The 21,117-nt window shown below is 38.8% G+C and overlaps 1 long non-coding RNA gene across 1 annotated transcript in view; it reads right to left on the reverse strand.

The window, feature by feature from the left end:
* Window positions 1–5,380: 5,380 nt before the first annotated feature.
* LOC150067338 (uncharacterized) overlaps window positions 5,381–21,117 on the reverse strand; it is a 137,832-nt gene continuing 122,095 nt past the window's right edge. The window contains exons 3-4 of the long non-coding RNA XR_016539559.1: window positions 15,482–15,563; window positions 5,381–5,559 (exon numbers count right to left, since the gene is read on the reverse strand). This is a non-coding gene — a long non-coding RNA (uncharacterized LOC150067338). The remainder of the gene's footprint in view (window positions 5,560–15,481; window positions 15,564–21,117) is intronic.

Here is a 21,117-nt window from a genome sequence, read left to right on the forward strand (position 1 = left end):
CTGAGTTCAAGTCCCAGGACTGGCAAAAAAAAAGCAATCAGCTGGGCACGGGTGGCTCATGTACATAGTCCTTAGCTGCTCAGGAGGCTAAGATCAGAGAAAGATGGTTCAAAGCCAGTCTGGGTAGCAAAGTCCTTGAGACTCTTATTTATAATTAACCACCAGAAAAACAGAAGTGGTGCCATGTCTCAAAATGGTAGTGTGCTAGCACTGAGCAAAAAAAGAAAAAAAAATATCTCAGGAACATGGAGTCCTATGACCACCACCACCAACACCAACAAAAACCAAAGAACCAATGCACATTATCATGATCAATTCTGATAAACTAATACAAATCAACAGGCATTAGAATGTGTACTAAATCACTGCAATGGCATATTCACTTTAGGATTTGAAAAAACACAAAAATGTGTAAAAGAAAACAAAATGTTATGGTCTTAGCTGCCAGAGGGAGGACTCTTTTATCTATATATTGCTTCTCATTTTCAAATTTCAGTTCTTTTCCTTTATATTTATTAAGGAGTAAAGGGAACACTTATGAAATTTTGTTAGGAGACTAAGAATTCATGCTTTCCTTATTAAACTGGAGACCACCAATGGATAATGGAGACTGGACAGCCATTCAAACAACTTTGGAGAGAGAAGCACTGTTCATGTCACATTCAGCAACTGTTTTTCAAACTTGGCTTGCCTCTACACATTCTTGAGACACAGAAACAAAATTACATGGCCAGGGCATTGTTTACCCCTGCCTGTGCTAAATTTAAACAGCTTTAAACAACCACCTTCCTGCCTTCCTCAAATTGACCACATACTATGTGTCAATAGGAGATGCTCTTGTTCCTTTTCCTTTCCTTCCTTGTTCTTTTATCTTCCTCCTCTAATATTTTTCCTTCAACAATTTTCAAACTGGGGCATGTGGTTGTTTACTATAAACACTTAAAATAAATACTTGAAATTAGAGAGTCCTGGGTTTCAATCTGAGATCCCTTCAGTTTCCTAGGTAAATTGTTAGGCTTAACTCCAAGCTTTGGATTTTTCATGTGTAAAATAAGTCTTCCAATACTGACTTCCCAGGTTGCTGTGGAGATTAATTGGATAATATAATTAAAACACTGAACAGGGGACAGCATGAGTCATAGCTACTATTACTGAAAAAAAAATTGACTTGTAAAAATAGTATAGGAACCATTAACATTTTTTCATACCAATAATATTAGTTAGGACATAATAGACCTACTAATATATGGTAAAATTATCTCAACATGACATTCAGAGGAATACAAGACGGACTTACATGACCTAACTCTAGACATACTTCCTTTAGTACAGGCACCCAGAAAAGACAGAAGCAACAAAATAAAAAAAAAACACAGCTACTAACCTGACATTTAAAAGTTGCATAGTTTTGCTCTTCATTTGGTTCAAGAGAGTATATTAGAGACTATATATTCTTGGCTTAAGGAGCTGACAGTGTATGGCTTGGGTGAATGAAGGCAAGAAAATGACACAAGATTAGGCTCCCAGCACTGATGGGTGCATTATGGGACCCATGGGCTTCTCTGCCCTGCTCTTGGACTAAGCAACCTTGTTTTTTCTCTCTGTGTCCCAAGGAGAGCTCCCCTCCCTCCCTGCCTCCCTCCTTCAAATATTCAGGCTAATTACAAGTGGGGAGGTGGTTTCCAGGCTGAGTAAGGAATCAGAAGGGAAGGGGTGAGGAATGGTGTGGATTTCAGGGAGGAAAAAAATAAAAAAAGATGTTCTCAGAGGGGAGAAAATTAGAGAATTAGGTCATGGAGACGGAGCCAGGAAAAATCCACATGAGTGGAAATTGGAGTGATGAAAGTATTTCATATTAACACATCCAAAGTCTGAATGGGTCTGGCCCAGAGGACATTCCTCCCCTTCCTCCCCTTCCTGAAAGTGGAGGGGCTGAAAGACCTCTAGCTCCTGATGCAATGTCATATTCAACCACTAACCAGTGCTGTTCAGCCAGTGGCACATGTGGTCATATATGTGGGGCTCAGGACAACACAAGGGGCCACATAGCAACAATTATAATCAAAGCCACTGGAGACACAAAGCCTGAAAAGGCAGATATGCCTCCAAAATTTTTTTAACCCATCACAGTTTTGATTTTCGCTTTCTTCTTTTTTTTCTTTCCTCTTTCCTTCATCCTATCTTCCTTCCCTTCCTTCTTTCCCTCCCTCACCCTTCCTCTCACCTTTCTCATCTCCTTCTCTTCTTCCCTCTTCCTACATCTCTTCTTCCTTCTTTCCTTCCTTAGTTTCACCCTTTTTCTTTCCTTCTTTCTTTCTGCAAAGTCTAGCGTTCTAATCCAGTGAATCCCAGTATTTGACAATTATTACTAGAATCCAAATGCATTCTGCCTGAAGCAAAAATATAAATGGCGTAAAGGGCGTAAAGGGCAGGCAAAGTGCATGAGTCAGTATACATTAGCTGAGGTTTAAACACTGCGGATAGTGACTAGAATATTGATATCTCTGTTAAAATCAATATCTCAAAATTGGTAGTATGGCTTGGCATACACATTTCCTTAATGACTTCTTAAAGAAATACGGCAAATAGCCCAATAGACCTTAACTGAAAACCTTAAAATCCTCCCAGACTTCTACTAAGGAACTGTGAAACCATTTTGGTACCCAATTTCATTTTAGAACTGGGGATATGGCATGAAAATACAAATTCTGGAAATGTGGGCAAAAAATAAATAGGAAATTTTCCTTTTGACTATAAGACTGATTATGCTACTGCTTAAGAAATTCTGGAACAGTCTCTCATATTGCTTAAAATAGAAAAAAAAACCGTTATTTGTTTGCCTTTATTGCTCTTCTATATTTACTTTCCATTCTGCTTATTCCTGCTATGATGATATATTCTGCTATTTAGCTAGGCATGCAGATATGAGGAAGATTTCACTGCATATGATGCCAGCCTGAGCAAAAGCTTAGCAAATATCTTCACTCAACCAACAACCAGTTGTGATAGCATATGTCTGTAATCATAGCTAGTTTGTGGGAGGAAGAGCGTTAGAAGAATCACAATCTAAGGCTGACACTGGGGAAAATGTGTAGAACCATGTCTGAGAAAAAGAACTAAAACACAAAGGGCTGACAGGCATGCTCAAGGGTTGAGCACTTGCCAAAGAACTCAACTCCTAAATTCAGATCCCAGTACCAGCCAAAGAGGAAAGAAGCACAAAGATCATTTTTTTTTTTGTTTTATTGTCTGTTAAATTGAAGAGTTGACAAAATCTGTTTTTTTTTTAAGTTTGGCAGTATTAGAATTTGAACTCAGGTCCCTGTGCTTGCCAGATAAGCCTCTCTGTCACCAAATCATACTTCCAGCCAAATTGGATGTACTCTTATCAGTCTATTTCAGAGCGACTTTGTAACTCAGTACATTAGATTTCTAGTTTTGGTTTGTCCAGCAGTAGTTCTCACTCTGCTTCTATATCTTTGACCAAGTAAATAAGATTATCTATGATTGAGCCCTGGAAACTAATCATTACCTTCTTCCCCCCCCCCCTTCTTCCCCTCTTCCCCTCCCCCTCCCCCACTCTGTCCCTCCTTCCTCTCTTCTCTTCTGTCTTGCTCCTTTCCTTTATCCCTTGTATATCGCTGTGTGTGTGTGTGTGTGTGTGTGTGTGTGTGTGTGTGTGTGTGTACTCTGGGAAATGCTTCTATTTCTTGCTGCCCTTCTGTGACCTGTTTTACATATGGACTCATGGATACTCTATATTTTCACTTATAATGTAGTATTACCTTAATGCTCCACTTGGTTGCAGTCAGCACTTTCAGCTACCACTTGTGTCTTTCTCATTAATGCAGGATCACTTTCTGTTTGTGTTTTGTTTATGTGGTTGCTGGTTTCTGAGCACTTCTTTATTCCAGCCTAGCTTAATCACAGCCTATAATCCTTCCTCCTAAGAACTATACATCTGCTCAAGTCTCCTAGACACATTCCTCAATCTGGAGATCTAGCATCCCTATCAAGAGAAAAGCCAGTCTAGCGCTAGATGCCCCTTTCTATCAGTTCTGTGCTTCTACACTTTCTCAGCTGGCAGAACAAGGAAATTCAAGGTACAGGCCAAGTGTGATAGGTCCACACCTATCAGCACTTGAGGGGCTAAAGTAAAGAAAATGTCAAGTTTGAGGCCAACTTCCAGAAAGTTTCTGTCTTAAAACAACAAACAAACAAAATGGGAAAAAAAAGAAAAATATATGTGTGCCTACTAGCCCTTCATTTACACATATTTTTCTCTACCACTTTGAGCTACAGCACCACTTCCATTTACACATATTTTTAAATCTCTCTCTTTTTTTGTGGGTCATGGAGCTTGAACTCTGGGCCTAGGTACTGTCCCTGAGCTCTTCAGCTCAAGGCTACCGCCCTACCCCTGGAACCATAGTGCTGCCTCCCATTTTTATTTTCTAGTGGCTAATTGGAGAAAAAAGTCTCTTGGTCTTTAGTGCCCAGGCTGGCTTTGAACAGGGACGCTCAGATCTCAGCCTCTTGAGTAGCTAGGATTACAGGTGTGAGCCAGCGTGCCCAGCTAAATATTTCTATATATAAATACTTACGTCTATAGTAAGGTAAACATGAGATGATAGTAAAGTCTTCTAGTCTAGTCTATGCCCACACGAACGATTCTAATTTCTTCTTGTTTATTGTAAATCCCAATATAGCAGCAAGAAACCCAATTCCAAACACCAACAACCCATTTATTTAAATGACCCATTCCCATGTGTGCACATATCCCTAACTCCATCAACTAGGGTCTACTGTTTGTGTAAAGCTTCTTTTGACTACTCTTACATACTAGCCTGAGGTTATTTCATACATTTGTAATATTGGTAGGTTGTTTTCTCAAAGTTGGCATTCTACCCAGTATTCTGAATTATTATTTTTTTGAACATTTTTGATACTTGGGAGTTACTCTCTGCACTGGAAATTTCTGTGGGTTTTGACAAATGCATCGTTTCATGTTACCAAAATATTCTACCATGCCATTGTTAATTTTATTCACTGAAGATTTATATAGTACTTCCTGTATGATAAACACTAACTCATGTAGTTCTTCTAGCCTACTTATATTATTATTGCAACCTTGCTGCTACAGGTATGAAGATTAGGACATAGAAAAATTAAGTTAAAGCCTTAAAAGCAAAACTTAACAAAGGCAGCTTTAGACACCGAGAACTCAGGGCATTTGTGCCCTCAACCACTTTTCTGACATCTTCCTGGCATCATGATTATTTTTTTCTTCCTTAGCTTTATGAATATTTTTATCCACCTCAAACAACTTCTCTTTTATCACTCTAAATTTAACTCTTCCCAGTTATCCTTCTTTACCTTGGCATGGATCCTCGATTATCTCTGTTTTCAATGATCAATTATCATTGGTTTCAGAAATTCAAAATGTGAAGCTAGACAGGAGCTCTTTATTAAAGACATCTCCCCAGAGTTTACAGTCACTGTGACTTTATCTACATAACATCCGTGTGGTGTTTGTAGATGTAGCTTCAAGACTCAAAGCTGAAAATTTAAAAGAAAAGTGATTTAAGGCGGGGAGTTTGGCCTAGTGGTAGAGTGCTTATCTAGCATGCACGAAGACCTGGGTTCAATTCCTCGGCGCCACATACATAGAAAAAAGCCGAAGTGGTGCTGAGGCTCAAGTGGTAGAGCTCTAGCCTTGAGAAAGTCCAAGGACAGGGCTCAGGCCCTGAGCTCAAACCCAGGACTGGCAAAAAAAAAAAAAAGTGATTTAAAAATCAATACCCCCTTCCAGTCATGTGCAAATAGTCTCCTTGCACTGTCATTCTTTGAAAACATGCACAAGCAGTCTCTCTATCACTTTTACAAATTCTAGGAGCTGCTAAAGAAACCAAACAAACTGGATTCTGATCCACTTTGTGCCCCTTCTTTGAGGAGAGGAGGCATGTAAGTTAGAAATATTCATAGGAGCTCTCAAGGAGGCACAAAATAGGATCAAAAAATCTTTTACTAGTCTCAGTGGATTAAGAATAAAACTACATTTAGAAAGAGCAGGCACATTTATTCAAGCAAATAGCACATGGGTATTTGAAAGAAGGTCATCCAATTAACTAATTACTTCTTCCATATCCTTCACAGCAATCATAATCAGTTACTGTTGGAAATCTGGGTTCAAAGAGAACAGACAATCCATGAAATTCACTTGGTTTTAAAATCTGAGCAGTCATTACCTACATAGAAGGCTGTGGTATAATTGAATATTGACAAGAGCTGTTTCCTAGAATTCTAGGACATTTTGCTTTCTGAGTGTTCTCTTGATAAGCAAGGCCAAATTTCAGGCCAATGGCAATACAAATTAAGCTTCCAGTCTCTGACATAATCTTAAAGCTCTCTCAAGAATGACAAGGGGGAAAATGATGTCTATTAAATGCCTACTTAGTACTTGGTAGACAATACATTTTTTTGTCAGTCGAGGGGCTTGAACTCTGTACCTGGGCACTGTCCCTGGGCTCTTCAGCTCAAAGCTATCCCTCTGTCTCTTGAGACAAGACGCCGCTTCTGGTTTTCCGGTTATTTATCAGAGATAAGAGTCTCATGTACACAAACACTAAGTTGTGTTCCTCACTTCTCAGGTATGGTAGAAGAAACAGGACAGAAGGCACAGAGACCCAAATCCAAGCCAAGGATTGGTAGGACAAGAAGAGACCTAGAAGAAAGCCCCCTCCTTGGGTTGGCTTTGATTTCAGGGTTTTCTTCATCTTTTCTTTCATTTAGGAAGATTCTAGTAGCTCATGGAAAGGGCTTCTGTACTGCCGGTGGCATAAGATTGATATACTCCAGGCCTTCTTCAATTTGGCAGTATTTCCTGTCTTTGGCCTATTTTTCTTGGTCCAAGCCCCCGAAAGGAACTTGGGATCATCCGGCAGTAATTCTCCAATTTATTGCTCCTGTTCTACATTCCTGACCTATGAGCATTTACAGACATAGGGATGAGCTTTCCAAAGCCCAGCAGAGCTGCTTTAATTTTGTCATTGTCTTATAATTTCATGGAAATGACTGCTGTGAAGCAAGCAAATGACTAATAAAATCCCTCTGCCTACTCATTTTTAATATCATTCGGGAAGTCCAGAACAGGGACCATCTGGTCACGGTGCTTACTTTTATATAAAAATAAGTAGCCGGGTTGAAAAATCATATTTTTGAGAGAACACTGGAACAAGTTACATCCTCTGTTTGTGAGCCCAAATCATAGCAAAATATGCTACGTATTTAATCAGAGCAGTGATGAGATATGCCAGACACCACCCTCTTCTATTGCTATGCTTGTCCATGCATCTAGTACTCTACTACTCAATATTTTACTACTGCTGTCACATCCATTGAGTACTATTTATTTGCTAGACACTGTGCAAAGGTCTCCAGAATGTTTTGTAAATGGTAAGCATCATTACTGCATTCGTTTTTATAGGAAAAATAAATAGAGCCTTGCAGTTGGTAAATTTGCTCTAGGCACACAGTAGCAGAGCCAGGCTAACAACTGAGGTCAGTTCCTATTATATGTACACTAAGCAACTGAGTTATTTGACTTTTTATACAGTAAGAACTTTATGAGGAAAAGCCGTCCTAATGACCAATTGTTCATCTAGATAATTCGTAGGTAGGACCTAGAAGTTTGGGGAAGGAAATATTTTGTTTTTAATTTAAGCCTTTTAGTTTGGAATAATTTTAAATTTTATACAAGAATTGAAAAAAGGTTTTCTGTATATTCTTCACTCAGCCTCCAGCAACAGTAACATCTTTTTTTTTTGGTGGGTCATGGGACTTGAACCTGGCCTGGATGTTGTCCCTGATCTCTTCAGTCCAAGACTACTAACCTACCCTTGAGCCAAGCCCCACTTCCAGTTTTCTAGAGGTTACTTGGAGATAAGAGTCTCAGGTCCTTTTGTGCCCTGGCTGGCTTTGAACCTTGATCCTCAGATCTCAGCCTCCCAAGTAGCTAGGATTACAGGTGTGAGTCACCGCTCCTGGCAACATTAACATCTTACATAACCATATAACCACTCTACAATTGTCAAAACTACATTGGGAGGATACAATGAATTCAGCTATAGACTATTAGGGCATGACTGTCATTTCAAAGCTTTTCTTATAACTCCTAATCTGATTATCCTTGTTCATATTTATGATCTATATGTAAGAGCCAAGTTGAGTATATTTTTCAATTTTGTTGAATAGCTCTGCTATATTCTTGATGTTGGAGCAACTAAACAACCCTGGGCTTTGGGTACAGACATACTTCTGTTCCTGGATAGGCAGTTAAAGCCCAGCTAGTTCCCCCTCTGCTAATATTTTATATCTGTATCCCACCTGGCTTCTTTTTCACAAACCTTGATTGTATCACGGACTTGAGTCATTTTGCCTCAGCACTTGGGTGTTTCTTACAAATCTCTGACATCCTGACACAGACCTTGTAAGTTCCTGACCTCACCTTCTGTGTGCCATGTTTATTTTCATTCTAGACATGGCTTTAGACCAGAATTCAAGTCTTCTAGCTTGGCATTTGGGGTTTGTGTGTTCCTATGGACTATGTGTCTCCACTTGGCCCAGCCATCATTGTTTACAAGGAAGAACCCAGTTCACTGCTGTAACTTTCAATCTGTCTGATTTTATAATGCACATGGGAGCTTACAGTGATGGGTTCAAAATTACACAGCTCATGTCTGGAAGATAAAAGACTCCGGGAGGGAAAAGGAACTTCCTAAGTGTCCGTAAGTTGTTAGGACAAGCACTGCTTAAAATAAAACTTAAACAGACATCAAACATCATGGAAGGGTATATTTTAGAAAAGAACTTAAAAGGCTTTTCTTTGCCAAATGGCAGAAACATTTTAATCCACTTTTGGAAAGGAAGGTTGTTATTAGTCACAGTATTTAAACTTGAGCTTTGACCAGGCAAAACAAGTATTAAAATCAGACTCAACGTGTCTGAAGCAAAATTTTCATCTCTCTCCCTCTCCCCCACCCCCTCTCTCTTTCTCTCTCTCTTTCTCTTTCTCTCTCCTTCTCTCTCTCTCTCTCTCCCTCTGCCTCTCCCACTCCCTCTCTCCCTCTCCCTCTCCCTCTCCCTCTCCCTCTCCCTCTCCCTCTCCCTCTCCCTCTCCCTCTCCCTCTCTCTCTCTCTCTCTCTCTCTCTCTCTCTCTCTCTCTCTCTCTCTCTCTCTCTGAAACCAGCCATGCCACTGGCCTCGCCTACTTTGTCTCTGAGTATGAGTATTCCTAGGCCAGCAGAGTAGGGTGCTCATTATTACTTTTTCTTCTCTCCTCACTTGGCATCTAAGCAACAACCATGTCCTACAGCTTCGCCCAGGCAGTTCTCATGTGTGTTCAAGTTTTTTCCATCTTCACTCTGGCTATTGTTCTGCATAGGTTGTCTCTCATATCACTTGATCTTCTGGGCCACTAGTATAAGTATTGATGGATGGGTTTCTGATATATACCTATATCCGGTACTAACTCAAACTTCAATGACATTCCCTTACCTATTGGGGTTAGACTTTTTATTCTAGCATTAGCGATTTTCCATTCTCTTGCCATGTATTTTAGCTGTCTTATTTCACTTCATTAGCATATATACTGAACCATTTCCACTAGCTGTGTTTTACTCTGGATGTGTCCTCTGATATCCGGCCCTTGCATATGAAGTTCCTTCTGCTTGGATGTGTATGCATCTCTATCCCTACTCCTAATTATCATTTATTAGCATACAATGCAGCAGGGGTTTGCAGACCATAACCTGAAGGTCAAACCCAGCCTAATTTTTGGAAATAAAGTCTTATTGGAACACAGAGGCATACATTCATTTCAGTACAGTAACACACCTCAGATCATACTCAGTGGGTATCTCGCAATATTATTTCACCTGGTGACTTTGTAACCATCAGAGTTTGTATACATATACCCGGTGATGTCTGCATAATAACAAGATCACCTAGCATTGCTCACAACATAGCCCAGCATTAAGCCATATAAGACTATGTATCTCTGATTTTATACTACAATAGCAAAAGTGAATAACAGTAGTAAATACTCTGTGGCTCAGAAAATATACAGGACTTTCTGATGTTTTCAATATCTCCTTAGTATTGATTTTCTTGAGTACCTAATGTAGAACATTTTAGCAAATAAATAACTAAATAAAACAAAAACTTAAGCCTCTATCATACACTAAATTTACAGAAGCAGAAAAGATGTGGCCCTTCTCACAAGAAGTTCATTGTTAAGACATTGAACAATGAACCCCTGCATAACATGAGGAGGAAAGCAACTACAGCATATGTCAGAGTTATCTCATGGTATAGAACAGAGAAACATTAATCACTGGTGGTGGAAAAGATATGGTCCATAGCTGAGGTGCATTTGAAAGCAAATACGATGAGAGTGAGACATTGAAGTCAATCTAGGCAGAAGAACAACATGTACAAGGATAAGCTATACGATCTCTTTTGAAACCTCAGGTATTCCTCAGGGAAGCCACGTGGCAAGAGAAGTCACGTGGAGTTCTGCTAGCTTAGATTTGAATTTTCTCAGCCTATCAGTATTTACGTGAATTAGCAAATGACATAAGTGAAAGTTTATGGTCCTACACTTGACATTTTACATGTATGCAAAAGAGTTACTTATCACCTAGATATGTCTTAAAGCAAAAATCCATGTAGTATAGCATAAGACAGGAAATGTAAAGAGACAGATACACAACTCAAAAATTCAAGGATGTTGGATACATCTTTTGTTCTATTCATACTTTTCTAGGTTGATGATCATGAACCTAATTTGTAATGACCAAGAAGACAAGGTCATCTTTTACACCATTTTGGTTTTTTGCCCCTTCCTACTCTTATTATATTTCACGTTCTCCTTGCAAAAACAGTTGCTTTCCTGTCTTCCAGATGTCCACTGCTAGGGAAGCCAGGGCTTCAGCTTGTGGTCATATTCATACTGAAATGATCAGGATTACGTCACACTTTCAATGAAAAAATTCCACCAGGCTTGTAGAAAGGAAATTTGGATAGTCAGAAGTGAGTTGCTAAGTGAGACTTTTGTCATGAGGAGAGAGGCACAAGTTTCAAACCTTCATCAAGTAAACCTAGTATTACATACAAAAAGGAAAGTTCTAGAGGCCCTAGAAATAAATGGCTCCTTAATTAAAACCAGCATTCTAGCTACCATGTACTGTAAACTTATTGTGATACGTAGATATCTATTATAGCTCTCATATATTGATATAGGTCTTGCAAAAGCTGCATCTACCCCTCACAGCCTCCCTCTACAATTTACCATCCCACTTTTACACATGGGGAAACTTATGCTCAAATGGTTAGCTGGTTTTCCCAAGGCCCATAGCTAAGGGATGGAGACCAGATCTGCCTGCTTCCCAGGAGGTTCACGCAGTGATCTCTGATTGAACTGTGACTAAGAAGGAAGTTAGGCAATCTTTTAAATTTCTGCTCCCTGTTGAGCATTCTTCGCTTCAAACATTTTCCAGCAGGGTATTCCGTAGAGTACTGGCCTAAAAGTAACATTGACTCTAGAAGTCACAAGAGTCAATATAAACTAATTCAATATAAAAATGCACAGCTGGGCAAGGTGGCTCATGCTTATAATCCTAGCTACTCAGGAGGCTGAGATATGAGGATCAAGGTTCAAAGCCAGCCTGGGCACTAAAAGACTGTGAGACTCTCATCTCCAATTAACCGCTAGAAAATCAGAAGTGGCTCTGTGGCTCAGAGGTAGGATGGTAGCCTTGAGCTGAAGAGCTCAGGGGCAACGCTCAGGTTCAGAGTTCAAGACCCATAACTGACAAAAAAAATGCATAGCTGCTTGCTGAACAAGCATGACAGGTGCCATCCAGAGCATTAAAAGGTAAGGCTTTACCCTTTATTCCTGGTCTTCTCTCCTGATTTGTCATATTTTTTTCAAGCTGTATTATTTTGTGTAATTCTAAGTAAATAAAAATGTAAGTTATTTTTCAAATGTTTGCTGCTTGGGAGGGGGCAATACTGAGGTTTAAATTTGGAGCCTCAGACTTCCTAGACAAGTACTTTATCACTTGAGCTATATGCACTACTCTTTCTGATTCAGTTATTTTTCAGTTACTTTTCCCCTTCATTTTTTGGGCAAGAGCCAGCCTCAGATCATGATCCTCCTACATACAGCCTCCTTCTATAGTAAGGAACATTGATATACACCAGTCTACCTGGCTTGCTTTAACCAGACCGAGTCTGCCTACATTTTTGTCCAGGCTGGCCTTAAACCATGATCTGTCTAATCTCTGCCTTCTAAGTACCTGGGATTACAGGTCTGACCCACTCTGCCTAAATAAAAAATATTAATTATTATCATGAAATTTCCCATTATTATTATACAATGTCCGTTTTAAATACAAATTATAAGAGCATTCCCAGAAGAGTCAAAATGACACAACTCATATTTTGGAGTACATTTATATGTATAAGGTAGATCCAACCCTCTGTTTTATTTTCCTTCTTAATACATGAACATTCTACCAACATCCTAGCCTGCCTGGACTAAATGAACAGTGAGGAAGGACAGAAAGGAGAGGAGCTGTGGGCTGTCTGTCTCCTTGGTTTCTGTGTGGTCATTTGCAGCGAGTGTTTGGGTCATTTATAGAAATGGCATGAGAAAACAATGATACAGTATTCTTGAGTTGCTGATATTTCTTAGCATCTCATTGCTCTGTTTTTTGAGACTCGAAACCCATTCAAGTTTAGAAAGCAAGCATGGAGTCTTGATGTCGACAGGGCCTTCCACTAACTGAATTTTCATGCAGCCTTGCACTGATTCTCAGCCTTTTATCACAGCTCCACTGGAATTCCTTGCCTATGGAATTTCATAAACAGTATACAAATAAGGACAAAATACAAAACAGTGACAAGCACAAATACTATGCCTATCTCTGTGTTCATCTGCAGACTCTCCTGTCCCACAAATTTCTAAAATAAAATTCAAGATGGTGACAGCAGAGCAAATAACCAAAGGAAAAAAGCTGGCCTTGTTTAGAAGATGTTATAGAGATACACAGGGGAAGTGGGAGTTTCCCCAGGCTAAACTGGTTGTGGATCCTGTCTTGGGGCTTGAACTCAGGATCTGGGCACTCTCTCTGAGCCTCTTTGTGTTCAAGGGTAGAGCTCTATCCCTTAAGTCACAGCACCACTTTGAGCTTTTCCCAGCTGGTTTATTGGAGATAAGAGTACTATGGACTTTTCTGCCTAGTGTGGCTTTGAAACAAGGTCCTCAGTCTCATGGGTAGCTAGGATTATAGGTGTGGACTACCAGTTCCTGTTTCCTACCAATATTCTCTTACCAAGGCTTCAACTCCCGTTCTCAAACCTTCAGCCCAAGCAAACATTAAGAAGCAGAGGAAGAAAAGTCTCAAGCTGTTTCCATAGCTGTTCAGAATCAAATGAAATTGCTCTGTCGCCCCATAATTATACTTACCTTCTAATGACCCAGCATCCTTCCCACACAGGAGTCTCTGATATGAATTGTGTCCATATCTACTTTTCAATAACTCTCATGAGTTTATGGTTAGTGTAGCAATTTTGAGTGTCAGTGTATAATTTTGTAAAATACACAAGAGAAAAAATTTAATAAAGCTGTCTATTCTTTGCCTGTGTGAGCTTTGCTTTTGTTTTATTCAGTTTTTAACAAGCATTTTTCTCCAGGTAGCTTCTGCTGTGAGTGCTATCTCTTAAAAGTGGGTTGATTCATGACCTCTTGGAGTCATGGTCTATTGCCTTTTGAGACTGGGACTTTGTCCTGAATGTATAATTTAAATTTTTTAAAAAAATATTCTAAGCAGAAACCTCTTCTGCCCCTTTTTACTCTGTAAGTGTGGCTCATGAGAGAAATATGAAGCAAAGTGGCCTATGGTTATTATTTCAGATCAGCCATCTGAGCTTTCTCTTTAAGGGGTAGCTTTCTAAAAATGACATTCTGCACCCTATATTCAAATCATTAAGGTCCTCCCCTCTTAAAAGCTTGGCTGAAAATTTCAAACCCCTCTAACTACAGTTTTCTAGCTGACTTGAAGATTTAAGCCCAAGAAAATGTATAAAGTTTCAAGTGTCTGTGGCTTCTTGAATTTTCCTTAACCCTTAGTTTAACCACTTCACTACCTTGACCTTCTTTTATCTTGCATTTTCACCGCCCCCCCCCCCACTTTTTTTCTTAAGCGCATTCTTGATCTTAATGCCAAAAGGGTAGGGCACTTCTAACTTGGACTCTGAGTTAGAAAAGATTGAGTTGGAATGGTTTCAGAGCTGTAGCATTGTTTATTACCACTCCTGAATTTAAGGATGATGAACTGAAAAATTATAGTATAAAGTGGAGTCAGACTGATATGGCAGTTCACACCTAAAATCCCAGTTACTTGGGAGGTAGAAATTGTGACGACTGCTGTTCCAGACAAGCTTAGGCAAAACTTTAGTGGAAATTCTCTTTTCAACAAACAATCCAGGAATAAAGGTGTGCACCTTTAATCCCACAGGGAGCCTTAGATATAGGAGGATCACTGGGGATACATACATGCATACATACATACACATATATGCACTTAATATAATAACGAAGCACTTTGTGAATAGACCACTTTCACCTTCACGGGATATTTCTGTTACCTTCTCTTGGTAATTAATATTTTAAAGATCTAGGTATTTCATGATATTTAAAAGAAATACTTCTTTAAAAAATCATAGAAGTTGATATTTTTGAATTAGCGTTTTATTAGAATAGAACCTAATTTCCGAATTTGAACCATGAAGGATTCAATAGATAATTATAGTCTTGAAGGAGCTTCAAATCACCTTAATGGGACTCCATCAGCCAACCAACCAGAGGCCATGTTTAAATTTTTAAACAGCATATTAAATAATTAAGCAGCATAACAAATTATGTTTTGGATAACTGTCACAGCCTAATTTTTTGAGCACTCTTTAAAAAGAAGAGTAACCAACTATAAATGGTTCGTTAGAGGTACTTTTGAAGCCAAAAATGCTAATTTAAGTCACATGGAACTCCTTAAAGGAATTTGGCATGAAATAGGGAATGAAGTTGCTGCTGGAAATAGCAGATTAAACAAAATCTCAATCGATGTGGCTAGAACTGAAGCATGCAAGCATAGAGAAAGCACCCTTTCATGCCAAACACTGGTGAGCTTTCTTTTCTTTTCTTTTTCATGTTCTCCTCAGCACAGTAAAAAACTAAAGGCAATTCAAGAAAGAGGATGAAGGATGTCAGAAACTTTGTGTGTCTGTGTGTACCCACTATTCCTTGTATGAGATGATTGACTCATCCTATATACACCCTGGCTGGTGTTGACCTCTTGGTAATATCCCCAGAGGGAAAGGGGAGGGGATAAAAGAAAACCATCTCTCAATCTCTCATACCTTATCAGGTGGCTGGTTCAAGCAGCAGATGCAGATCTGGGAATGTGCCAGTGTAGCAGGTCCCTCTTCCTCTCTTGGAATCCTACAAGGACAAACAATAGAGAAGAGTGATAAATACAGGAGGGAAGGGGGAAGGGTGTTAACATCTACCTGCAGGTGCTAGTGAATCTGAGATTTTCCTAACCAAAGTACATTGTCACATATGACATGAGAAATGTGTATTACAGTTCTATTGTTTAACCTGTTTGGTTGCAAGAATGTAATAAAATGAATAAAGCTGCTTCAGAAATATTAAACATAGAAATTTTAACACTGAGCTAGTTCTAAGTTTCAGTGCTAACTTCATGCCAGAAGGCTATCGAGGTTGATGTTTTGTGTAGTGTGCAAGCACGGTGTATAATTCTGAAGCAGTTCTTTGTACAGAATGAATATTTTAAAGAAGCAGACTTACATCCATCATTCCCATCAGAAATTATTTTTATTCTTAGACTGTATGTAATTATGGAATCTTAGAATATCACCAGTTCAATGAGTCCAAATTCAACCTATAGTCTACTGAAATCCAAAGTGAATCTTAAAATTTAATATTTAGAAATCAGTAGCAAATAAGAGCATCCTGCTTTGTTTTGTTTTGGTCACAGAGTTTCTCAGAAGGTACTGTGATAAAGAGAATTGCAAGGATTTGGCTCGACTCAACGTGGTGTAGGTATTACTCTGAGTTACAGTGCAAACGCTTTACACTTGGAAAATTAACTTAAATTTCAAAGGCATTCAACTCTCATGTACAAAATAGGTGTGATAATCCTCACAGTAGTGAAGAAACCAAAAGAGGAAACTGTTGTGAAATGTACTCATTAACTCACTCAAGGCTAATAGGACCAGACACCAGGAAGATGAATCTCGGCTGAAATAGGATCTTTACCAGCTCAGTCTACCCAGCTCAACGCGGTAAAAACTCCTCTGGGTGTCATTAATGCATCTAAGGGGTTTTTAATGAAATGAATCATTAATGATGATCAAACATACAGTGGAAAGAGAATGAGAAACAGTTACAGGCTAATTGCCCAACAACTAACAGTACCGTGGGCCTCAGTGAGGCCTTGATCATTTCTCTACTTCATAGTGCACTTTTGTCCACTAACTTTGTATCTCACACATCTGCAGTGTCCCAGGGTTTGTCCTCTGCATTGTCCACATTGATTTAAGTGGATGGTTTTATGTAGGGAACCATTTCCACAGGACTGATAATTTCTGGAGTCCATGGAATTTGCCATGGTAAGTTCCTCATTCCTGGTCTTCTGGAAACAGAACTGCTGTCTATTTCCTACTGGGAATGGCACTTGTGCTGTGTGTGCTGCCTACTCTGTCAGGATCTATTTTAACATGTGTCAAAGGTTATGTCGACCCCCCCCCACCCCTGCCCCATCCCATGCACATACCTCTTGTGAGGCATTATCTGGGATGAACACTGAGTCTACCTCTCTATCTCTTTCTGCTCAGTTAGTTGGGTTGTGACTACAGTAGGAGCTGGATATGCCTAAGTTTGGGGGCAAGCTTCTCTATTCTGCAGATTTTATGGAGTCCAAAGTGCTTCAGATCTGCTCAACATATTTGTCATCATTATCATCAGAACCACTGCTCAGTAAGTGCCTATTATGTTCCAAGATCAGGATCTTGTTTGGTGACCCAAGCTGACCTCCCAACAGCCGAGATTACAGGCAGACATAGTTTCTAATCACATTAAATATGTGATCTCATATAATCATAAATTATTGTATTTCACAGATGCAAAAGTGAACAAGAATTACTAACTACCCCAAAGAGAAAGTGTTGAGGAGCTCATATTAATCACAATTCTCACTGCCTCAATGTCAAATCATATCCATCCTTCACAACTGTAGTCACCAAGGATTCTAATATTTCCCCTTTTCATTTCTAATTGTAAGGCTTTTATATTTTTAAAGGTATTAGTCAAATAAAACTAAGCTTTCCTTCTAAGCTGCATATTTTTCCTTTTAATTATGTATCTTAGCAATACAGGGATGGAGTCTTTCTCAGTCATTTAAAAATAGTATCAATGTGTGTCCTTCATTGTAGCAAATTCTGAGTGAGAAGTTTCATGATTTCATGTTGCTTGCATTATCTGTAGAGCACACCTCTTCATGACATCTCATTGCTATCTTAGACCTCAAAGGCCATTATATTTGAGCAAAAATGTCAACATTATTTGTGGGAAGTGCTATTTCCACTCGGTCATATGCAACAAATAATCTGGACAAGTGACACGTCTCGGTTGCTGGGATTAACGTTGAGAGATTTATTTTTTGCCTTGCTCTCACCTATTGAGATTGTTAGTGACTAAAATGAAGACAGAAATGTAGGAGAACACAGCTCAAAGGGCAGAGTGCTGGTCTACCAACCACAAAGCCCTCTGTTACAACAAAAAGTAAAAATAGAAAAATTTAAGCCAGGTGCTGGTGGCTCTCGCCTGCATTCCTCGCTATTCAGGGGGCTGAGATCTGAGGATTGCTGTTCAAAGCCAGCTCAGGCAAGAAAGTCCATGAGACTTTCTCCAATTATTTATTAAAAAATCCAGAAGTGACATGGTGGCTCACATGATAGAGCATTAGACTTGAGCAAAAGGAGCTTGGAGATAGCCCCCAGGCCCAGAGTTCAAGTCCTAGGATTATCTCCCTCCATACACTCCCCAAAAAAGTAAATTTGAACAAGAAATTATCCTTTGCATTATTCCCCCAAGGGATATGTCTATCTTGATCTGGAAAATTCTGAACCACTCACCTTTAGAACCACAGCACATTGATGAGCCCTTATTGAAGACGAAGACAGAGAATAAGATATTATTTCTCTACATACCTTCAGACACTATGAAGCATTTAATCCCATGAAAGAGAAATACCAGCTATGAATGTGAAGCCTGTGATGAGGATAGGACAGAAAGAACACTTAGATTCTCCGGTGCTCTGTAAGACTGGTGACTGGGTGATGATAGTCAGTTATTTCCTGATACTTGCGCAGGAAGAAGGCACAGGCTGGGAAATGGGTCATCGCCCTCCCTATCAGTTCACATTTGTTACCGGATCCTGTTTTGTGAAACTCCACTCAGATACTGTGCTGACTCTCTTAAGCGATCTCCACATTGAAATGTCTTGCACCTCCAGTCTAGTCTGTTCATAGAGAAGGGCTGATCTTCCAATGGGCTGACAAAAACAAAATTAGCCTGGTCCATCCCAGCCAGAAAGAGCCTGGACCAAGCCCTTCAGATTCTGTTGTGTTGACACAACAGATGAACCACTGGGAAGCTTGCCAGGGAATACTACACAGGCTAATATACACATGATAATGGGCACTTCAGCATTTGGGCAGACAATATGCTACATAGAAACCATTAGCACTCAGTGTCCTTGACTTGTTTATCCCAAAAACTAGAGGAAGACTCAGGCCTTGTTTAGTATACAGTGTTTTGGTAAGGTCTTAATCTTGATGTGCTACTTCCTTTATTGAATCTCAGAGCTTCTACCCACCACTGATATTTATAATAAGATTTTGGGAAGTGTTCTCTTTAGCTCTAACTCAGGGAAAATGGGAAGAGGATGGCAAGAAGGATTTCTGCAGGTAGCAGAAAGTCTTTGAAGTTAATTAGTTATAATGTTATATTTGAGGAATGACATAGGAGAAAATAAAGAAGCTTATTATTTTTCCGGGTCCCAATTTCTATACTTGGTGAAGTACTTGGAGTTAGCACCATTCTGAGTGGTAAAAACATGAAATCTGTAAGAAGTCCTGTGAGAATGGGTTCCTCATTCCAGAATTATCTAGGACAGTCTGTATGGGCTTCAAATTAGAGTGCATTATTAATTCCTCATTCACATATTAGAAATCAGATATATATCAAGAAATACATAAAGATTTAGAATATTAAGGAAAAAATCTTGATTTTCTACTATACATAATAGGTATTTAAGTGTATCTACTTTTTCAAAATAAAAATAATATGTGCTTGTAATTTTTTCTATTCTGGGATTTGAGCTCAGGGCCTCCTATAATACCAGGGTCAGGCTCTACCACTTGAACCACATATCCATCCTTGCTTTTTGCTGGCTATTTTGGAGATAGAGTGCAGCAAACTTTATTTTCCTGCCAAGATCTCAACCATAAGCTTTCATATCTCACCTTCCAGGATAGCTAGGAACATGGAGATGAGCCACAAGCACCCAGCAAAGTTCACTATATATAGAGACAGATAGATAGATAGATAGATGTATATGTATGTGTATATGTATATATGCATGTATATATACATATGTGTATATATGCTTGAGCTTTCTTGCTTACAACTAGTATTCAACTACTTGAGCCATCCTCCATTCTAGCATTTTCATTGATTCATTGAAGATAGAGACTGGAGGACTTTTGTGCTTTTAACTACAATCCTTTAGTTCTCATCCTCCTTTGTAGCTAGGATTACCAGCATTAGCCACTATAGCCTGGCTCAATTTTTAAAATTCAAATGCAATAAAAATTTTTGTACTAATTTCCTACCTCCTATCCCCAAGTTTATTTCCCATTTTCAGTCATTCCAGTAGTTCTGTCTGCCCTTCATTTCTCTATTTATATATAATACACTCATAATGCCTCCTCTTGATCATTTTTAAAAACTTACGGAGATTGACTACCAAATAACGACTTTTCTAGGGAAAATGAGAATTTATCTTGTTTACATCAACCCATTTTCCTAATGTCCTAATATGATTATACAAAAATTTCTAGTTAAATCAGAAAATGAGGACAGGCCACAAAGGCAGATCCAGGATGGAGAATTGAAGAGAGATGATTTTTTTTCAATACAGCTTAAATTGTGCTGCTGATATAAAAATTAATTCTAATCAGACAACATTTAAAATATTCAACCTAAAAATTTAGAATAATGTATGCCTTTGCAAGGTAAAAAAGAATTTCTTTATATTGATTGTCCAAATATTATATTTAACATAATTTTCAGCACCTATTTATATAATTTTATAATACTTTATTATTATCTAATATCATGATACATTACTTGGAAAAATTCTACTTTAATGAGCTTTGCTTAAATGCAAGTTTCTGGAGATAAGAGGCTCACAAATTTTTCTGCCCAGAATGAGATCCTAGGATTCGAGAAGTGAGCCACCAATACATTGCTTCACAATTTTCTTTGAAATTGTCTTTACAATAGTTAATAAAGTTGACATATTTGACAGCCTGTATTGCCTTTTCTCTATTGACTATAATATTTTTAACTGAGAAAAATACTCTGACTCTGTATGCTGAGGTATTTTATAGTTGCAGAGCAAATTCTGCCCACTGAGGGATATTCTCTAGGGACTTATTGAATTTTATCAATATTTTAGCCAATTTTATTTTTTTTTGGCTCAAAGCTTTTAATTTACTCCATTTTTAAGAGGGAGGATATGGCATCGGATTCCAAAGCAACCAGAAAATAAAATGAAGTTGGAAAAGAGAAAAAAAGCAAATAAAAACTGGTACAATTCATCAACAACTTCTTTTGGAGGCTAGAAGTCTCCAATTGAAGTGTGAGCAGGAATATTCTCCAACATCTTCAGGTAATTCTTCCATAA

Source organism: Megascapheus bottae, chromosome 2 (assembly GCF_031878675.1).
Source record: "Megascapheus bottae isolate mThoBot1 chromosome 2, mThoBot2.hap1, whole genome shotgun sequence".
NCBI classification, from domain to species: Eukaryota; Metazoa; Chordata; class Mammalia; order Rodentia; family Geomyidae; genus Megascapheus; species Megascapheus bottae.